This window comes from Colobus angolensis, unplaced genomic scaffold (genome assembly GCF_000951035.1).
Source record: "Colobus angolensis palliatus isolate OR3802 unplaced genomic scaffold, Cang.pa_1.0 Scaffold18, whole genome shotgun sequence".
In the NCBI taxonomy this organism is placed as follows: Eukaryota; Metazoa; Chordata; class Mammalia; order Primates; family Cercopithecidae; genus Colobus; species Colobus angolensis.
In genome coordinates, this window is record NW_012114932.1 from 5,900,841 (window position 1) to 5,918,662 (window position 17,822).

Genomic DNA, 17,822 nt, shown 5'->3' on the forward strand with positions numbered 1-17,822 from the left:
TCAGCCTCCGGAGTAGCTGGGACTACAGGCGCCCGCCACCTCGCCCAGCTAGTTTTTTTGTATTTTTAGTAGAGACGGAGTTTCACCGTGTTAGCCAGGATGATCTCGATCTCCTGACCTCATGATCCGCCAGTCTCGGCCTCCCAAAGTGCTAGGATTACAGGCTTGAGCCACCGCGCCCAGCCGACAATTTATTTTATAAAGATTTAAAAAAAAATTCTCATTCTATTGCCCAGGCTGGAGTGCAGCGGCATGAACATGACTGACTACAGCCTTGAACTCCTGGGCTCAAACAATCCTCCTGTCTCAGCTTCTTGAGTAGCTGGGACAACAGGCGTGTGCCACTATGCCCAGTTAATTTTTGTATTCTTTGTAGAGACGGGGTCTTGCTATGTTGGCCAGGCTGGTTTTGAACTCCTGGCCTCATGTGATCTTCCCATCTTGGCTTTTTAAAGTGTTGAGATTACAGGCATGAGCCATTGTGTCTTGCCCATAAATTTTATCTTCTCTATGATTTTCTTAATAAATTTTTTCTCTATTTTATTGTAAGAATATAGTATATAATACACATAACATACAAAATATGTGCTAATGTATATACTGTTTATGTTACCAGTAAGGCTTTGGGCCAACAGTACACTTTTAGTAGTTGAGTTTTGGGGGAGTCAAAGGTTACAGGCAGATTTCGACTGCACAGGCCATCAGTACCCCTAACTCCTGCATTATTGAATGTCAACTGTACAATCTTTCTTCCTGGGATAGAATTTATTCTCTTTTTTTTGGAGACGGAGTCTCGCTCTCTCTCCAGGCTGGAGTGCAATGGCACGATCTTGGCTCACTGTTACCTCTGCCTCCCGGGTTCAAGCGATTCTCTGCCTCAGCCTCCCGAGTAGCTGGGATTACAAGCGCCCACCACCACACCCATCTAATTTTTGTATTTTTAGTAGAGACGTGGCTTCATCATCTTGGCCAGGCTGGTCTTGAACTCCTGACCTCGTGATCCACCCTGCTTGGCCTCCCAAAGTGCTGGGATTACAGGCATGAGCCACCACACCTGGCCTAGAATTTATTCTTTGTCCTTTTCTCTGCTTTCTGGATTTTCTTTTTCTTCTTTTGCTAGTAAGGTATCCATAGAGACTTAATCAAATACGCATATTGAAAAGGGCATAAACTGTCCTGTGACTGACGGGGCCATGCTAGTTAATTGGTTTTGCCAAGACCTAGCTTCTTCGTTGTAAAATAGGAATGTTAAAACTTGTAGAGAGTTATAATAATATTAAGCAGTTGTTTTTATGAGTATTATAAATAACAACTAATATTTACTAACTCTTTCTAGGTGTCTGGTACTGTTCTAAGCTATATACATATACATGCACACCTCACACACAGAATAGTCCTATGATATGGGTACTATTATCATCCTCCTTTCATAGATAAGAAAACTGAAACACAAATGGGTAAGCATTGTATCTAAGATTTTGTGAATAGTGACAGATTGGCCTTTGAATCCAGCAGCCTGACTTCAAAGTCCTAACCCAACGTGAGCTTCAGCATTTAGAGTTGATCCTGTGCTTACAGGCTACACGCAGACTCTTGTGTGTCTCTGCCCTTGTACTTCCACCATCTTTTCCGACTGCTAAGATACATGAGGAAGGGGGTTGAGATCACATACAAAGTTTTGAGAGTTGCTGTAGTTTGGATGATTGTCCCCCCAAAACTTCATGTTGAAATTTGATCCTCAGTTTTGGAGGTGGGGCCTAATTGGGAGGTGTTTGTTTCAGATCCCTCATGAATAGATTAAGATTTTGTGAATAGTGACAGATTGGCCTTTGAATCCAGCAGCCTGACTTCAAAGTCCTAATCCAACGTGAGCTTCAACTGTCTCCAAGGTGAATGAGTTCTCACTCTGTAAGTTCCCACAAGAGCTGGTTGTTAAAAAGATTACCTCTTGCCCCACCTCTTGCTTTCTCTCTTGCTATGTGATCTCTGCACACACCAGCTCCCTTCCACTATGAGAAGCAGCCAGAGGCCCTCTCCCAATGTGGATGCTGGCACCATGCTTCTTGTACAACCTACAAAACCATGAGCCAAATAAACCTCTCTTCTTTATAAGTGAACCAACCTCAGATACTCCTTTATAGCAATACTCAATGGACTAAGACAGGGGTTATCAGACAAGATAAGACAAGATGACAGTCTGAAGGATAGACTCCCCACAGGACATCTCTTGGGAGCAGAGTCACCAGTGGTATAACAGGGGAGTGCACACAGGCTTTGTTTAGACTTGTTTTCTTGTTTGTTTGTTTTCAACTTTGTGTTTTGGAATAGTTATAGATTTACAGGAAGTTGAAAAGAAATGTACAGGGAGGTCCCGCGCACCCTTCCTCTAGTGTTAGCTTCTTGCATAACCATAGCACAGTATCAAGAGCAGGAAATGGACATTTGTACTATCTACAGGGCTTCTTCGGATTTCTCACATGCACTTGTGTGTGTGTGCATGTATAGCTCATTCAGTTCTGTCATATTGTAACCAACCAGTGGGTTCATTTTGCCTGCTGCTTAGATAGAGCTGATTTGTCAAGATGGGGAAATTGCAATAGAGTTTAATTGCAAGAGTTTTATACACATAGAGCTGGCTAAATGGGAGACTGGAATTTTATTATTACTCAAATCAGCCTCCCCCAAAATTTGGAGGCTAGGGATTTTCAAGGATGGTTTATGTGGGCAGAGGGGTAAGAAAGAAGGAATACTGATTGGTAAGGGATGCAATCAAAAGGGTGTGGAAAATGGTCCTCGGGTGCTGAGTTCTCTTTTGGGTGGGGTCACAGAGGAGTTGCCAGTCCAGGAGGAGTCATCCAGTCGCTGAAATGCAAAAGCCTGAAAAGATATCTCAAAAGGCCAATGTTAGGTTAGACAATAGTGATGTTAATTATAGGAGCATTTGGAGAAGTTATAAATCTTGTGACCTCCAGAATAATGACTTGTAATTATTTAACTATCTTAGAAGAATTCAGGCCTCTCTTGTAATCTGGTGGCCTTTCATGAGTTTTACAAAAGAGGTTTAGTTTTGGGAAGGGGTATTATCATTTAAACTGTAAACTAAATTTCTCCCAGAGATAGCTTGGCCCATGTCCAGGAATGAACAAGGGCAGTTTGAAGGTTACAGGCAAGATGGAACTGGTTAGGTCAGATCTCTTTCATTTTGGTAATTTTCTCACTGTTACGAGTTTTGTGAAGGCAGTTGCAGTATGCATAGACTTGTGTATCTATTGCAGTCAAGCTACAGGCCCATTCCATCACAAAGGTCCTTCTGATTGCCCTCTTAGAGTCATAGCCTCCTCCCTCCCTCCCTTTCTCCACATCCTCTAGTAGTAGTTTCAGAGCACAGAACTACAAATCTGTGCTCTGCAACATTTTAAGAATGCTATACAAATAGAATCCTACTGTGTGTGACTTTTTTTTGAGTTTGGCTTTTTGCACTCAGCATAATTTCCTTGAGATTCATCCAAACTGTTGGATATATGAATAGCTTGTTCCTTTTTATTGCTAAGTAGTATTTCATGGTGCGACTACACCAGTTTGTTTAACCAGTCACCTGTTGAAGGATGTTTTGGTGGTTTCAAGTTTTCGAGTATTGCCAATAAAGCTGCTGGGAACATTCATGTACAGGTTTTTAGTGGACATAAGTTTTCCTTTTTTGGGGATAAACACCCAAGAGCTCAATTACTGGGTCATATGGTAAGCACATGTTTAGTGTTTTAGGAAACTGCCAAACTATTTTCCAGAGTGTCTGTACCATTTTATATTCCCATCCTGCATATATCCTGCTTAATATCTTTCATTTCACTTGCCATGTTTTGTTTTGCTTTTTAATAAACTTGCTACTTTAAAATAATTTCACATTTAATAGCAAAGTTTCAAGAATAGTACATAGAATATCCTTCACCAAGATTAACCGAATGTCATTTTGCCACCTTTGCTGTAGCATTTCCTGACTCTTTCTCTGTCCCTTGCTATACCCACCACCTATTTATCCATCTAGTTCTGTTTTTGAGTCATTTGAAGGTAAATTGCAAACAACATGCCTTTTTACCACGAAATTCTTCATCGTATATTTCTTAAGAACAGTACCTTATGTAACTACCATACGGTGATCAAAATTAGGAATTTTAACAAATATTATCTAATATACAAACACTTTTCAGATTTAATACAACTTACAGCAATTCTTTTTCCTGGGATTCAATCCCAGATCACACATGGCATTCACTTATCTTGTCTCTTCAGCCACTTTTAGCTTAGCACACTTCCTCAGCACCCTTTTTTTCTTTTGTGACACTGATGTTTGTAAAGATCACAGGCCAGCACTTTGTAGGATCCCTCTCAGTTTGGTTTTGGTTGATGTTTCATCATTACTAGACTCAGCCTGTGGATTTTGGGTGTGAGTGCCATTGAAGAGATGATGTTTCCCATTGGGGCATCCTCACCGGAAGCAGAAGATAGCCATTTGTTCCTATATTGGTGTCAACACTGGTCACTTGATCAAGGTGAAATCTACCAGTTTTCTCCCTGTAAAGTGACTATTTCTCCCTTCACAATGAATAAGCATCTTGTGGGGAGATGTTGTGAGACTGAGCAAACATCTTGTTGCCCGTCCAACTTTCAGACTCTAGTTTTAGCATCCATGGATGATTTTTGCCACCAACAATTTTTATTATGATGGTTACAAATGTAACTTTGCTTTATTTTTAACTTATTATTTTTTAGAGATGAGATCTCACTCTGTCACCTCGGCTGGAGTGCAGTGGCGTTATCATAGCTCACTGCAGCCTTGAACTCCTGGGCTCAAGGGATCCTCCTGCCTCAGTCTTCAGAGTAGTTGGGACTATACATGTGCACCACCACACCCTGCTAATTTTTGTATTTTTTTTTTCTTGTAGAGATAAGATCTTGTTATGTTGCCCAGAATGGGCTCAGTGGTCCTCCTGCCTCAACCTGCCAAAGTGCTGGGATTCCAGGCATGAGCCACTGTGCCTGTCCACACATGTAATTTTCTAACTCCATCTTTCCCTTTGGATTTATTAGTTGACATCCTACAGTAGAGAAGTTTCCTCTTCTCAACCATTAGCCTATTGATCTATTGACCTAGATATCAATTTACTATCAGTATGAACTTATAAATTATTATTTTATTTAATAGCTTATAAGTCATTATCACTTTTTTTTTTTTTTTGAGACAGCTCACTCTGTCACCTAGGTTGGAGTGCAGTGGTGTGATCTCGGCTCACTGAAACCTCCGTCTTCTGGGCTCAAGCTATCCTCCCATCTCAGCCTCCTGAGTAGCTGGGACTATAAGTGCACACCACCACGTATGGCTAGTTTTTGTATTTTTTGTAGAGATGGGGTTTTGCCATGTTGTCTAGGCTGGTCTTGAACTCCTGGACGCAAGTGATCCTCCCATGTCAGCCTTCCAAAGTGCTGGGATTACAGGAGTGAGCCTCCGCTCTCAGCTATATCACTTTTAATTTTGATGCTCAAGTTGTCTCACATTTGGCCAGTGGGAGTCACCTCAAGCTGATTTCTGTGTCCCTTGAGATGTTCCCCTCATTCTTTGTGCACATCTTTACTTTTTGCCACAAAATGCTTCAGTGTCATCTTGTATTTTCCCTGTCTCAGCCCTGGAATCAGTCATTTCTCCAAGGAGCTCTGGCATCTTTTAGAGGAGAGAGGAATTTATAAACAACACACGGTACTGGGTGTGTCTGTATCGTGGAGGGGTCCTAGTTTCCAAGCTAGGCTAGGCGAGGTGGCTCATGCCTGTAATCCCAGCACTTTGGGAGGCCGAGGTGGGCGGATCACCTGAGGTTCGGTGTTCAAGATCAGTCTGGCCAACATGGTGAAACCCAGTCTCTACTAAAAATATATAAATTAGCCTGGTGCAGTGGCTCATGCCTGTAATACCAGCACTTTGGGAGGTTGAGCGGGCAGATCATGAGGTCAGGAGTTCGAGACCAGCCTGGTCAAAATGATGAAACCCTGTCTCTACTAAAAATATAAAAATTAGCCAGATGTGATGGTGCACATCTATAGTCTTAGCTACTTGGAAGGCTGAGGCAGAAGAATCGCTTGAACCCAGGAGGCAGAGGTTGCAGTGAGCTGAGATTGTGCCACTGTACTCCAATCTGGGTGACAGAGTGAGACTCCGTCTCAAAAAAAAAAAAAAAAAAATTATCTGGGTGTGGTGGCAGGTGTCTGTAATCCCAGCTACCTGGGAGACTGAGGCAAGAGAATCGTTTGAACCCAGGAGGCGGAGGCTGCAATGAGCTGAGATCATGCCATTGTACTCCAGCCTGGGCAACACAGTGAGACTCCATTTCAAAAAAAAAGTCTCTGGATGGCTAGGCTAGATCCAAGGCAAGTCAGGAAATAACATCAGTGACTGACCAAGGGGCTGTGTCCCTTACTCTGCCACATCTGGGTGGCTTTCATCTTGGACCAACCTGGGCCCCCTTCACCAAGACCATGGGGGACTGTTAAATAGGAAGCAGCTGAACATCTATTGTCTCCATCCCTCAGCAAGCCCCTTACCAGGCTGGGCTCCTAATGGACAGGTCAAGAGTCCTGAGTCATGATTGTGAGTCTGCAACAATAAAAATTTAATACAGACTTTGTAGAACGCTTTTTAGTTTACAAAGTGCTTTCAATTACATTATCTAATTTAATCAGTTATCAATGAGGATTTTAAAAAAGTGTTAAAAAATGCAACAAATATAACAAAAGACACAGACAGGCAAGGGAAGGCCCCCAAATGATGCTGCTCCTGTTGCAGAGGGCGTGATCAGAGAAGAGGATGAGGCCTGCAGGAGAGTAGGCCTGTGCATGCTGGGCCATCTGGGCAGGGCACTGGACTTGACAGAGGGATTGGGCAGAGTTGCCGACCCAAATACCCCACTCCGCCTGCCTGCCACAGACCCCAACTGATACAGTGCCAGGAACTGGAGCTCCTCTGAGAAGCATCCTCTGCAACTCTGACAGAAGCCTCCCTCCGAAGCTTTAAGTGCCTTTGAGTGTTCTGGGAAGACTGTACCACTTTGTGATGCAGAAATCTGTGAGTAATTGGAAGTCTGTGCCACTGGTGATTTATCTTCAAAGACCTCATTTAAAATTGTGCATGGCAATGGATACAACTGCGAAATTGACATGGCCTGGGCTTGTGTCTCACTTGGCCTGACATTTTCCAACCCCTTTATAAATCGGATCCGTATTCCATTACTTTCAGATAAGCAGTTCCTGCTTGGCTGTCGAGGTGGATACTAGTTAGTAAGCCGCCCTGGATTACACTAGCATTTTCACTGGAGTGTTCCACGTCATTCTCTGAAGAAAACATGAGATCGGGGAAGATTCTCCAGTAGTACTGTTGGGTAGATTATTTTGTGCAAGAGACTCTTTGGGGTCTTTCCAGACACTCAGAATGAGGTTGCTGAGTCCAGTCATGTCTGCCTGGGCACATCCTTAGGTTTCAAGGTATACTGCTTGGAGAGGGCAGAGGTGGATCACAGAGCAGCTCTCTGGCCAGCCCCGAGGTGGGCTTCAGGGAGAAGGGATCAGGCTGCAGTGACCATGGAATGGAACCCCCTCTACTCTGCAGCCCGGGGGTGGGTGAACAAACATGTGTTCAGGTCACGGCAGGGGCTGACATCCTGGGTCTGGAGTGCAGCCTGTGATCTGTGAGTGACCACGGCACCAGCCAGGGCAGCTGCTGGACAATGAGGGGTGCCAGCAGTTGGACTTGAGGGCTTTGAGGACCTCCACCATGAATGCAGGATCGGTTCTTTCCAGGCTCCTCCCAGCTGCTCTACCAGTGTCTAATTACTTTTCTGTCAGTTAAGGCCTTTTATGTTCTCTCCTGATGAACGAAGTGTCATCAGGGGACAGCCTAGGGGACGGGGAGAGTCCAGGGGCTGAGTAAAGACAGGCTTTGGTGGAGCTGTGGCCTTGGAAACGCTTATCATTCTCAACCCTCCTATCATTGTAGATTCATCTGTGAAATGAGGGGATTTCAGGTCATCTCCACACATTTAACACACAGTGATTTCTGGGAGGGTTCCTAAGCCGAGGTCCTGGACTGTGGATGGGTTTCAAGGCACCCATGATCCCTCTGAGCCTACACGTGCTCATCTCTGTATGCTCATATCTGCACAGGGCTCGGTGACAATGATGCTGGCAGAGCATTCTAGGGAGGTACCATTCTCATTCTTCAAATGAATGAACTGACATCCAGTCCTCACCTCAGCACTCAGGGGCACAGAGAGGGTAAGTGATTTGCCCGAGGTCACACAGTGGGCATTTGGGCTCTGTTCCCCAAGCTTTTGTCCGCTCTACTACCTGTGGGTGAGCAATGGTCTTTCCATTTTTTTTTTTCTTGTGTCTGATAAAAACCTTCTCTTTTCACGTGAGGAGATGCTATAAAGACTAACAAGGTGTTTTAAGGTTAAATTCCTCTTCTGATTTAAATCACCAGTGCTGACTTCATCACTAATAATTAAACCATCAATAATGATTAACGTCATTGGTAATAAGTTAATTGTAATGCATCAATTGCAATAAATCAATAATGATTTAAATCATTAATAATAAAACTTTATTGAGAGCTATGGGAAAATTGGTACATGAAAAGCAGTATATATGCATGACTTCCACACAATTCTTTTTTACAGTAGGTGACTGATCTCAGACAATCACTATTTTTACAGATTCCTGTAATTTTCAATTAATGTCCTATGAAAACCAGTCTATTGTATTCTTCACAAAGATGGTTAAAGATATTCCCACATCTTGCATTGGCAGATTCGTTTTTCTGTAGTAAAAATATATTAGCCTGTGGTCTGCTGTTACCCAAGCATGCATCTGTAACAAAAATAAGCAAATTAAAAAAGGAGAAATAAAAGATTACTCATTACTCATAAAATGTTTTTCTGTAAACACCCAACATGGGACAATTATTTCATTACAGTCAAGCCTGACAGCCTCTCTTAGCTTTATGTTTTGATGTGTTTATTCTGGAGGCAGTTTGACTTCCTCGTTACTAGTTTGGATGCCCTTTATTTCTTTCTTTTGTCTAATTGCTCTGGCTAGGACCTCGAGTGCTTTGCTGAATAGAAATGGTGAGAGTGGACATCCTTGTCTTGTTCCAGCTCTCAGGAGGAAGGAATGCTTTCAACCAAAAGCCAGTTTTGACTTTTTTGAAGATGAAATGCTACAATAGCAATGTCAATTGTTCTGCTTAATACGATGTAATGATTTATCGAACCCTTAGTCCTTACTTTTTTTTTTCCAATTGAAAATAAATCTGAATGGGGACTTTATAATTTCCCATTTGCCTTTGATTCCTAGCATTGGCGTCTGCCATGGAGGGCTCACTATATGAAACTGGGGCAAATCTGAGAATTACGGGTTTACACCACACAATCAGCATCAGAAATACCTGTGCAGGTCAGCAGTGCTGTATCACCAAGGAGAAGAATGTGAGCTCCCTCTTCTGTTTTCATTTCGCTCTCTCCGTTTTTCCTTTTAGACCAGTGTTGACCAGGGGGATGCAGCTGGCCAGGTCTGCAGGGAAGCGCAGACTCCTAGTGGGTGACCAGACCTGACAGGGCCTGCTTCTCCTCTAAAGGAGCTCTGTCTCTGCACTGCTTTATTCTTTCTTTACCATCTTCCCCGTGTTGGGGGATGTAGGAGGCAATCTAATTATGTAAGAGGGTCTTGTCACTGTTAATGAGAAAGACCCTCTGCTTGCCCATCTCCCCTCTTCCTCCTTCCCTCTCTCCCTCTCTTCCTTTTATCTTTCCTTCCTCCACTTATCAAGCTTCTATGAAATGGCCCTAGGATTCCCGTAGCCAGCACACAGGTGCCGAGGATGCGTACAGACCAGTCGGGCTGACAGACATGAAAACATATCAGTGTGATGGAGCATAATGGAACCTACAAGAGACTAAAGGTACATGAGGGGATTCAGTGGGGGCTCACAGAGTGGACATTCCCCTATGGCAGGGGCAGGGGTCCAGGAGGTAGGAAAAGTAGGAGGGGCATGTGGGAGCCCCAGATTGTGTTTCTCCCTCCCAGATGAGGATGCTTGTACTATACCTGTGCCAAGGTGGGCATTACATTTAAAAAAAATGTCCATAGGTTATTGGGGTTCAGGTGGTATTTGGTTATATGAGTAAGTTATTTAGTGGTGATTTGTGAGATTATGGTGCACCCATCACCTGAGCAGTATATGTTGCACCCTACTCATAGTCTTTTATCCCTCACCCCCCTCCCACCCTTCTCCCCAAGTCCCCAAAGTCCATTGTATCATTCTTACGCCTTTGTGTTCTCATAGCTCAGCTCCCACTTATCAGTGAGAACAAAGGATGTTTGTTTTTCCATTCCTGAGTTACTTCACTTAAAATAGTCTCCAATCTCATCCAGGTCGCTGCAAATGCTGTTAATTCATTCCTTTTTATGTCTGAGTAGTATTCCATTGTATATATATACCACAGTTTCTCTATCCAGTCATCGATTGATGGGCATTTGGATTGGTTCTACAATTTTGCAATTGCAAATTGTGCTGGTATAAACATGCATGTGCACGTATCTTTTTTGTATAATGATTTCTTTTCCTCTGGGTAGATACCCAGTAGTGGGATTGCTGAATCAAATGGTAGTTCTACTTTTAGTTCTTTAAGGAATCTCCACACTGTTTTCCATAGTGGCTATGCTAGTTTACATTCCCATCAGCAGTGTGGAAGTGTTCCCTGATCACTGCATCCACGCCAACGTCTACTGTTTTTTGATTTTTTGATTATGGCCATTCTTGCAGGAGTAAGGTGGTATTACATTGTGGTTTTGATTTGCATTTTCCTGATCATTAGTGATGTTGAGCATTTTTTTTCACATTTGTTGGCCATTTGTATGTCTTCTTTTGAAAACTGTCTATTCATGTCCTTAGCCCACTTTTTGATGGGATTGTTTTTTTCTTACTGATTTGTTTGAATTCGTTGTAGATTCTGGATATTAGTCCTTTGTCAGATGTATAGATTGTAAAGATTTTCTCCCACTTTGTGAGTAGTCTGTTTACTCTGCTGACTGTTCCTTTTGTTGTGCAAAAGTTCTTTAGTTTAATTAAGTCCCTGCTATTTATCTTTGTTTTTATTGCATTTGCTTTTGGGTTCTTGGTCATGAAATCCTTGCCTAAGCCAACGTCTAGAAGGGTTTTTCCAATGTTATCTTTTAGAATTTTTACAGTTTCAGGTCTTAGATTTAAATCTTTGATCCATCTTTAGTTCATTTTTGTATAAGGTGAGAGACGAGGATCCAGTTTCAATCTCCTACACGTGGCTTGCCAATTATCCCAGTGCCATTTGTTGAATAGGGTGTCCTTTCCCCACTTCATGTTTTTGTTTGCTTTGTCAAAGATCAGTTTGCTGTATTTGGATTTATTTCTGGGTTCTCTATTCTAGTCCATTGGTCTATGTGCCTATTTTTATACCAGTACCATGCTGTTTTGGTGAGTACGGCCTTGTAGTATAGTTTGAAATCAGGTAGTGTGGTGCCTCCATATTTGTTCTTTTTGCTTAGTCTTGCTTTGGCTATGGGGGCTCTTTTTTGGTTCCATATGAATTTTAGAATTGCTTTTTCTAATTCTGTGAAGAATGATAGTGGTATTTTGAAGGGGATTGCATTGAATTTGTAGATTGCTTTTGGCAGTGTGGTCATTTTTACAATATTGATTCTACCCATCCATGAGCATGGGATGTGTTTCCATTTGTTTGTGTCATCCACGATTTCTTTCAGCAGTGTTTTGTAGTTTTCCTTGTAGAGATCTTTCGAGTCCTTTGTTAGGTATATTCCTAGGTATTTTATATTTTTTTACAGCTATTGTAAAAGGAGTTGAGTTTTTGATTTGTTTCTCTGCTTGTTCGCTGTTGTTGTATAGAAGAGCTACTGATTTGTAGACATTAATCTAGTATCCAGAAACTTTGCTGAATTCTTTTATCAGTTCTAGGAGCTTTCTGTAGGAATCTTTAGGGTTTTTGAGGTAAATGATCATATTGTCAGCAAACAGTGACAGTCTGACTTCTTCTTTGCGAATTTGGATGCCCTTTATTTCTTTCGCTTGTCATATTGCTCTGGCTAGGTTTCCGGTACTATGTTGAAGAGAAGCAGTGAGAGTGGGCATCCTTCTCATGTTCCAGTTCTCAGAAGGAATGCTTTCAACTTTTCCCCTTTCAGTATTATGTTGGCTGTGGGTTTGTCATAGACAGCTTTTATTACATTGAGATATGTCCCTTGTAGGCCAATTTTGCTGAGGGTTTTTTTTTTTTTTTGAGACAGAGTTTCGCTCTTGTTGCCCAGGCTGGAGTGCAATGGCGTGATCTCGGCTCATCACAACCTATCCTCTGCCTCCGGGCTTCAAATGATTCTCCTGCCTCAGCCTTCCGAGTAGCTGGGATTACAGGCATGCACTACCACGCCCGGCTAATTTTGTATTTTTAGTAGAGACAAGGTTTCTCCATGTTGAGGCTGGTCTCGAACTCCTGACCTCAGGTGATCCACCCTCCTCGGCCTCCTGAAGTGCTGGGATTACAGGCGTGAGCCATTGTGCCCGGCTGAGAGTTTCAATCATAAAGAGAGGCTGAGTTTTGTCTAATGCTTTTTCTTGATATATGGAGGTGATCACTGATTTTTTAAAAATTCTGTTTATGTCGTGTATCACATTTATTGACTTGCATATGTTAAACCACCCCTGCATCCCTGGTATGAAACCCACTTGATCATGGTATGAAACCCACTTCACCTTTTTGACATGTTGGATTCTTCATCAGGGATATCGGTCTGTAGTTTTCTTTTTTGGTTATGTCCTTTCCTGGTTTTGGTATTAGGGTGATGATGGCTTCATAGAATAAATTAGGGAGGGCTCCTTCTTTCTTTATCTTGTGGAATAGTATCAAAAAGATTAGTAAGATTAGTACCAATTCTTCTTTAAATGTGTGGTAGAATTCTGCTGTGAATCCATCTGGTCCTGGACGTTTTATTGTTGGTAATTTTTTTTTTTTTTTTTGAGGCGGAGTCTTGCTCTGTCGCCTGGACTGGAGTGCAGTGGCCGGATCTCAGCTCACTGCAAGCTCCGCCTCCCGGGTTTACACCATTCTCCTGCCTCAGCCTCCCGAGTAGCTGAGACTACAGGCGCCCGCCACCTCGCCCAGCTAGTTTTTGTATTTTTAGTAGAGACGGGGTTTCACCGTATTAGCCAGGATGGTCTCGATCTCCTGACCTTGTGATCCGCCCGTCTCGGCCTCCCAAAGTGCTGGGATTACAGGCTTGAGCCACCGCGCCCGGCCATTGTTGGTAATTTTTAAATTACCATTTCAATCTCGCTGCTTGTTATTGGTCTGTTCAGGGTATCTAATTCTTCATGATTTAAGCCAGGAGGGTTGCATTTTTCCAGGAATTTATCCATCTCTTCTAGGTTTTCTAATTTATGTATGTAAAAGTGTTCATAGTAGCCTTGAATGATCTTTTGTATTTCAGTGGTGCCAGTTGTAATATCTCCCTTTTCATTTCTTAATGAGGTTATTTGAAATTTCTCTCTTCTTTTTTTGGTTAATCTTGCTAATGGTCTATCAATTTTATCTTTTCAAAAAACCAGCTTTTTGTTTCATTTATCTTTTGTGTTTTTTTTGTTGTTGTTGTTGTTTCAATTTTATTTAGTTCTGCTCTGATCTTGGTTATTTCGTTTATTCTGCTGGGTTTGGGTTTGATTTGTTCTTATTTCTCTAGTTCCTCGAAGTGTGACCTTAGATGTCAGTTTGAGGTCTTTCAGTCTTTTTGATACAGGCATTTAGGGCTATGAACTTTCCTCTTAGCACGGCCTTTGCTGTATCCCAGAGGTTTTGGTAGGTTGTGTCATTATTGTTGTTCAGTTCAAAGAAATTTTAAATTTCCATCTTGCTTTCCTTTTTGACCCAATGATCATTCAGGAGCAGGTTACTTAATTTCTATGTATTTCCATGGTTTTGAAGTTTCCTTTTGGAGTTATTTCCAGTTTTATTCTACTGTGGTCTGAGAGAGTGTTTGATATAATTTCAATTTTCTTAAATTTATTGAGACTCATTTTGTGGCCTATCATATGGTCTATCTTAGAGAAAGTTCCATATGCTGTTGAATAGAATGTGTATTCTGCAGTCGTTGGATGAAATGTTCTGTATATATCTGCTAAGTCCATTTGTTCCAAAGTATAGTTGAAATCCATTGTTTCTTTGTTGAGTTTCTGTCTTGATGACCTGTCTAGTGCTGTCAGTGGAGTACTGAAGTCCCCTGCTATTATTGTGTTGCTGTCTATCTCATTTCTTAGGTCTTTTAGTAATTGTTTTATAAACTGGGGTTCTCCAGTGTTAGGTGCATATATGTTTAGGATTGTGATATTTTCCTGTTGGACAAGGCCTTTTACCATTATATAATGACTCTCTTTGTTTTAACTGCTGTTGCTTTAAAGTTTGTTTTGTCTGATAGAAGAATAGCTACCCCTGCTTGCTTTTGGTGTCCATTTGCACGAAATGCCTGTTTCCATCCCTTTAAGTTTATGTGAGTCCTTATGTGCTAGGTGAGTCTCCTGAAAGCAGCAGATAGTTGCTGGGTGATTTTTTTTTATCCATTCTCCAGTATCTTTTAAGAGTAGCATTTAGGCTATTTACATTCAATGTTAGTATTGAGATGTGAGGTACCATTCTGTTCATTGTGCTATTTGTTGCCTGTGTGCCTTGTTTTTTTTGTTTTTTGTTTTTGCTTTATAAATTGTATATTTGTTTTATAGGTCCTGTGTGATTTATGCTTTATAGAGGTTTTGTTCTGATGTGTTTCCAGGATTTGTTTCAAGATTTAGAGCTCGTTTTTAACACTTCTTGTAGTGGTGACTTGGTAGTGGCAAATTCTCTCAGCATTTGTTTGTCTGAAAAAGACTGTATCTTTCCTTCATATATGATGCTTAGTTTTGCTGGATACAAAATGCTTGGCTGATAATTATTTTGTTTGAAGAGGCTGAAGAAAGGGCCCCAATCTTTTCTAGCTTGCAGGATTTCTCCTGAGAAATCTGCTGTTAATCTGATAGGTTTTCCTTTATAGGTTATCTGGTGCTTCTGTCTGACAGCTCTTAAGATTCTTTCCTTCGTCTTACCTTTGGATAAGCTAATGACAATGTGCCTAGGCGAGAAGCTTTTTGTGATGAATTTCCCAGGTGTTCTTTGTGCTTCTTATATTTGGATGTGCAAGTCTGTAGTAAGGCCGGGAAGTTTTCCTCAATTATTCCCCCCAAATATGCTTTTCAAACTTTTAGATTTCTCTTCTTCCTCAGGGACACCGATTATTCTTAGGTTTGGTCATTTAACATATTCTCAGACTTATTGGAGGCTTTGTTCATATTTTCCTGTTTTTTTTCTTTTTTGTCTGTGTTGGATTGGGTTAATTTGAAGACCTTATCTTTGAGCTCTGAATTTCTTTCTTCTACTTGTTCAATTCTATTGCTGAGACTTTCTAGAACATTTTGCATTTCTACATCTAATGTTTCCTGAAGTTTTGATTGTTTTTTCTTTATGCTATCTATTTCCTTGAATATTTCTCCCTTTGCTTCTTGTATCCTTTTTGGATTTTCTTGCATTGGGCTTCACCTTTTTCTGGTGCCTTCCTGATTAGCTTGATAACAAACATCATGAATTCTTTTTCAGGTAAATCAGGGATTTCTTTTTGATTTGGATCCATTGCTGGTGAGCTAGTGTGATTTTTTAGGGTTGCTAAAGAGCCTGTTTTGTCGTATTACCAGAGTTGGTTTTCTGGTTCCTTCTCATTTGGATAGGCTCTGTCAGAGGGAAGGTCTAGGGCTGAAGCCTGTTGTTCAGATCCTTTTGTCCCATGGGGTGTTTCCTTGATGTAGTACTCTCCCCCTTTTCCTATGGATGTGGCTTTCTGAGAGCCAAGCTGCAGTGATTGTTATCTCTCTTCTGGGTCTAGCAACCCAGCAAGTCTACCAGGCTCCGGCTGATACTGGGGGTTGTCTGCACAGTGATGTGATGTGAACCATCTATGGGTCTCTCAACCATGGATACCAGCACAGTATTTGGGGTGTCTCCCAGGTCCTGCAGGAGCAGTCCACTTCCTTGAGAGGGTCTGTGGGTCCTCTCAGGATTGCCGGTTTGTTTTTACACTCATTCTGGAGCTAAAATTCACAATGTGAGCCTCTGCATGCTGCTCTGCCCATGTAAGGCCTATTGACATCCATGCCAGCTTTTAAAATGTGGGCTGCCTTTGCTGTGCTCCTTGAACAGCCTGTGAGGTTGTCAGCCCTGAGGTGCCAGTGGCAGCCCAGGATGCTTTCCCATTGTGTGTTGTGGGCTGCCTCTGATTAAATGGGGGTTCAAATCCGTTAGCTCCTGACTTCTCAGCCACACTCGCCAGGTCGGTAAAGCTTCCTCTATCTTCAAGTCTTCTCACGGGTTGTTCCTCCTTCCTCTGTCTGGTCCTTAGGTGCTCATCAGGGCTGACCCTTAGCTCTTTCCTTTCCTTAGCAAAGAGTCATAGAGGGTACATCCCTGAGCTGCTGAGCCCTGCCCTTGGCTCTAGTGCTGCCTTCCTCAGGGCCTCCCCTCCATTCCTCCTGCCGGCCCCTTTAATGAAATTTGGTAGTCTCTTTTTATTCTTTTTAATCAAGGAGTGCACATGCATAGTTGGCAAAATCTGCACAGTTGACTACTCTCCAATGTTGGTAGAATCAATGTAGAGCCAACTGGTTTTGTCAAATGTTTAAAAGTGAAGCTCGGGCTGGGCACGGTGGCTCACGCCTGTAATCCCAGCACTTTGGGAGGCTGAGGTGGGCGGATCATGAGGTCAGGAGATCGAGACCATCCTGGCAAACACGGTGAAACCCCGTCTCTACTAAAAAATACAAAAAAATTAGCTGGGCATGGTGGCGGGCGCCTGTGGTCCCAGCCTCTCGGGAGGCTGAGGCAGGAGAATGGCTGAATCCTGGAGGCAGCAGAGCTTGCAGTGAGCGGAGATCGCGCCACTGCACTCTAGCCTGGGCGACAGAGAAAGATTCCATCTCAAAAAAAAAAAGTGAAGCTTTTACAAAACGATAGCTCCAAGACAAAATAGTGAGCTCACAGGTAACTGCATTCTTCTTGTTTGCTCACACAAGGCACCTGGAAACTCCCCACTGGCTGGTAGAGTTTGGAGTGATCGTGTCCCTGCTCCCCCGTTTATAGTAGGGACAGACATGGACTGTCACCCATGCTCTGGGGGCACTACAGATGGGAGATGTTCTTGCAGAAAAGTGTGAACAGTCAGGCTCCCTGGGTTCTCCCCACACAACCTTTTTTTCTTGTTTTGTTTTTTGGTTGTTTTAAGACTTTGCTGAGGCCAGAGAGGAGCCCTACCAGAGAATGTTGACAAATGGGAGTAATGCATGGCCCTTGATTAAGGTCTAAGCTAAGAAAGAAGTGGTTAAACATTAACTGTTGCATGATTATTGCAACAGCTAAGTCCTGAAGTGACCTGTGAAATGGCACATGTAGTTTCGTAAAATAATTCACAGTTGACCCTTGAACAACATATGTTCGAACGGCATGAATCCACTTATATATGAATTTTCTTTCATCTCCAGCACCCCTGAGATAGCAAGGCCAACCCCTCCTCTTCCTTCTCCTCCTTGGCCTACTCAACATGAAGACGATGAGGATGAAGACCTTTATGATGACCCACTTCCACTGTATCAATAGTAAATATATTTTCTC

The 17,822-nt window shown here is 42.3% G+C and overlaps 1 protein-coding gene across 1 annotated transcript in view; it reads left to right on the plus strand.

The window, feature by feature from the left end:
* The window catches only part of LRRC2 (leucine rich repeat containing 2), an 86,962-nt gene that overhangs the window by 1,122 nt on the left and 68,018 nt on the right, over window positions 1-17,822 (plus strand). The window contains exon 2 of the mRNA XM_011939231.1: window positions 4,941-5,046. The gene's annotated coding sequence lies outside the window, so the exon portion shown is untranslated. The remainder of the gene's footprint in view (window positions 1-4,940; window positions 5,047-17,822) is intronic.